Genomic DNA, 3,989 nt, shown 5'->3' on the forward strand with positions numbered 1-3,989 from the left:
TTGAAACAAACTCAAAAAACTGACGTTGGCTGTTGATATTGGAGTTAAACCAGATAAGGTTGACATTTTGGCACGATCAAATGTAGATTAAAGCTGACTTTTAAAAATACAGAATGCCAAATGTCACCGACGAATGCCAGGTGATCATCGTGCCCATGCAGATTCAGAGAAAATGATAGTTCAAGGTTGGATTATGGTGTTCAAATGTATGGTTGATTGGGGGAGGGAGCAGGTACTTTCTCCTGATAGATGGACTCTGTCAGCCAGCGTACAAAATGTCCCAAAGCAATGAAAAATGAAATTTTATTCGCATGAGGAAAAATAATTAAAAATCCCAAATTTGTCAAAATTTGGAACAAAGGGCTGTATTTTCTTCAAGGGTTCAACCATCGTAACAGACCATAGCTCAGGGGTGGCTGAACGTAAGAGCCATAGACGATGAACCTCAGATGTTTGAGAGCTGTAAGACATGAAAAAATATTACATCCACATTTTCAATCTGACATGCACATTTGGTTCTAAATGTGTTTAAATATGAAGAAATACATTTACATAATAATATTTATTGATGTAAACAGTTTCTAAACTGCTAATTTGTATTAGTTTCAATAATCAAAAAGTGCACAAACATCAGTTAGGGCATCAGGAGCTCGGATGTGCAGGCAGCTGGGGCCCAGGTGAGAGTCTGAGGTTGGGGCATCAGGAGCTTGGAAGTGCAGGCAGCCGGGGCCCAGGCGCGAGTCCACGGTTGGGGCATCAGGAGCTCGGATGGGCAGGCAGCTGGGGCCCAGGCGAGAGTCCGCTGTTGTGGTGTCAGGAGCTCAAATGTACAGACAGCTGGGGCCCAGGTGAGAGTCTGAGGTTGGGGCATCAGGAGCTTGGAAGTGCAGGCAGCTGGGGCCCAGGCGAGAGTCCGCTGTTGTGGTGTCAGGAGCTCAAATGTACAGACACCTGGGGCCCAGGCGCGAGTCCACTGTTGTGGCGTCAGGAGCTCAAATGTACAGACAGCTGGAGCCCAGGCGAGAGTCCGCAGTTGTGGCTTCAGGAGCTCGGATGTGAAAGCAACCAAGGCCCAGGCGAGAATCTGTGGTTGGGGCATCAGGAGCTCAGATGTGCAGGCAGCTGAGGCCAAGGCGAGACTCCACATTTGGAGCATCAGGAGCGTAGATGGGTGGGTAGCCGTGGCTAGGGTTAGGGGATAAAAATGAGGGGATCAACTTTTACGTAGTATCGACTATTACATGTGTAAATACGGTATACCAACCAAATATTTTCAATTGTATGCCAATAGAGGATGATGAACCGGCCTACAGGGACGAGGTCCAGCACCTGGCCACATGATGTGCTGACAACAACTTGGCACATAACACTCAGAAGACCAAGGAGATCATTGTGGACTTCAGGCGTGCTGGATGCCACACCCATGTGAGGGGCGCTGGACAAAGTGGCAGCTCTCTGTCTGCCTTAAGGTGGACAAAGTTAATGAATTTCATGTAAATTACATTCTAAATGCAGTATTACATGACAATAATGGGTCGTTTACCTTTACTCATGCCCCTATTTACATCAACGGAGTTGTGATGGGACGTGTAGCAAGCTTCAAATTCCTTGGTGTCCACATTTTTGATGATCTCACCGGTCCCTAAACTCCTCCATCCTGATCAAAAAGTGCCTTTATTTCCTGTGGAGCATGAAGAAACTTCATTGATGGTTTTTTTACAGGTGAGAGCATACTTACTCATGGACCTCAGTGTGGTGTAGCAAATATCTCGTATTGGACCGTAATGCACTTGAGAGGGTGGTCAAAAGTACCCAGCGGATTATTGGCATTCAATTACCCGCCATTGAGAATACTGTCTGGGCAGGGGAAAGGAACATCATCCGAGGAAGCATCTCACCCAGACTATGGACTTTTTACTCTCATTCCAACAGGAGCCTTCACTCTCGAACCAATAGAGAGAAGCTTTTTTTCCCTGAGGCTGTGACCACTACTAAACCTTAAATCCTGGCGCTGCATTCACATTGTACTGCCAGAATTTATAGAATTGTTTGCTTGCTAAACACAAAAACACACCAAGCTGGCGAGACTCAGCTGGCCAAACAGCGTCCTTTATGTAGCAAAGGCAGGGATACAGAACTGACATTTCGGACTTGTGCCCTTCATCAAAGTCAAGCCTGAAATGTCAGTTCTGTATCCCGGCCTTTGCTACATAAAGGACGCTGTTTGGCCTGCTGAGTCTCGCCACCATGGGGTATTTTCACTTTAGCCACAGGGTCCACTGAATTCCGTGATCTCCCTCTGCTTGGTGAATGCACTTGTGTTTATTTGCACGTAGTTATTTGTAGACAGCACTTGTTTTTAACTTCTGGTTAGACGCTCATGATATTTCACTGGCTTTGTATTTTACTTGGGCACTGACAATAAAGTTGAACCTAATCCAATGTAATCTACTATTGAGAGCACATTTGGGTTAGGGTTCCAATTCCACTCTCTGCCAACATATTCCCATGAAGCGCACATTATGTGTCAAAGACCCATATGTGGCTCATGAGGCCACAGTTTGCCCACCCCTGATTGAGACTGCAGCTCATGAGCAGGCCCTTCGGCTCACTTGTTTGTGCCCACCAAGGTGTCCAAGTCATCTCCTGCTTGCATCTGAGTGATTTTTCTCAAAGTTTGAAGAAGAGCTCAGACTTAAAACATCATTAATGTATCCTTACCTCTTCTGAGTGCTCCGAGACCAACCGAGTTCCTCCAGCGTTTCTCTGTGTTTCTGTGTTAATGTATCCTTACCTCTTCTGAGCGCTGCGAGACCAACCGAGTTCCTCCAGCGTTTCTCTGTGTTTCTGTGTTAATGTATCCTTACCTCTTCTGAGCGCTGCGAGACCACCCGAGTTCCTCCAGCGATTCTCTGTGTTTCTGTGTTAATGTATCCTTACCTCTTCTGAGCGCTGCGAGACCAACCGAGTTCCTCCAGCGATTCTCTGTGTTTCTGTGTTAATATATCCTTACCTCTTCTGAGCGCTGCGAGACCAACCGAGTACCTCCAGCGTTTCTCTGTGTTTCTACTGCGATCACAACATCTGCAGGCTTTCGTGTCTCACTCTGGCAGATATCCCTCCATCCCCTTTCCTGTTCCTGTGTCTACCTGGAAGCCTCTTAAACACTGACCTTGTATCTGTGGTTCTCAACATTTTTTCCACTCACATACTCCCTTAAGTAATAACACAGAAACCCAGCAGGTCAAACAGTGCACTTTATACAGCAAAGATAAAACATATAACCAATGTTTTGGGCTTGAGCCCTTTATCAAAGCATGCAAAAATGTCAGCAGGTGTCCGATAGAAAAGATAAGAGGGGAGGCTTGGGGGGAGGAGCTGTCAGGAGAAGTGGAGAGAGCAGTGCTGTGCAAGATCCTGGCGGGGGCTGAACTTCGAGATCTGGAATTGGAACTGGAAACCACGAGGCGCAAGATGGCAGTAGAGACAAGTCACAAGGAAGGCCATGTGGCTGTGGAATCGAGTCTGGGCGTGTACGTGGTGGTAGAGCTAGAGAGTAGCAGGGATAACAGATGGGAAGCAGCGAGAGAGAATCCCACAGAACTCCCTTCGGAGAGTAAAGGAGAACTTCTTCTGGGTGGGCATCCCTCGAGAAGATTAAGATCCACGCGTGGCTTGCGAGCCACGGTTTGGCCACTCCTGCCACAGGTCCTCTGTGGTTAGTAAGGGATTACTTAAGGTGGTATGCAGGTGGAGAAAAAAAGGTTGAGAACCACTGGCTTATACCATTATTGCTGGCAGCCCATTCTAGGTACCTAAAACTCACGGGGTGAATTATTTACCAGCACATCACCCTTAAACATCCTTCCCCTCACCAAAAATGCATGTCCTCTAGTCAAGGGGTTCTCAATCTTTTTCTTTCCACTCACATCCCATTTGAAGTAATCCCTACGCCAACGGTGCTCTGTGATGAGTAAGGGATTGCTTCA

The 3,989-nt window shown here is 46.9% G+C and overlaps 1 long non-coding RNA gene across 1 annotated transcript; it reads right to left on the reverse strand.

The window, feature by feature from the left end:
* Positions 1-314: 314 nt before the first annotated feature.
* LOC138762837 (uncharacterized) lies at positions 315-1,919 on the reverse strand. The gene is made up of 3 exons (XR_011357194.1): positions 1,839-1,919; positions 1,544-1,681; positions 315-460 (listed from the first exon to the last, which is right to left on the reverse strand). It is a non-coding gene; the product is annotated as an uncharacterized lncRNA (long non-coding RNA).
* Positions 1,920-3,989: the final 2,070 nt, after the last annotated feature.

Source organism: Narcine bancroftii, chromosome 5 (genome assembly GCF_036971445.1).
Source record: "Narcine bancroftii isolate sNarBan1 chromosome 5, sNarBan1.hap1, whole genome shotgun sequence".
Taxonomy (NCBI): domain Eukaryota; kingdom Metazoa; phylum Chordata; class Chondrichthyes; order Torpediniformes; family Narcinidae; genus Narcine; species Narcine bancroftii.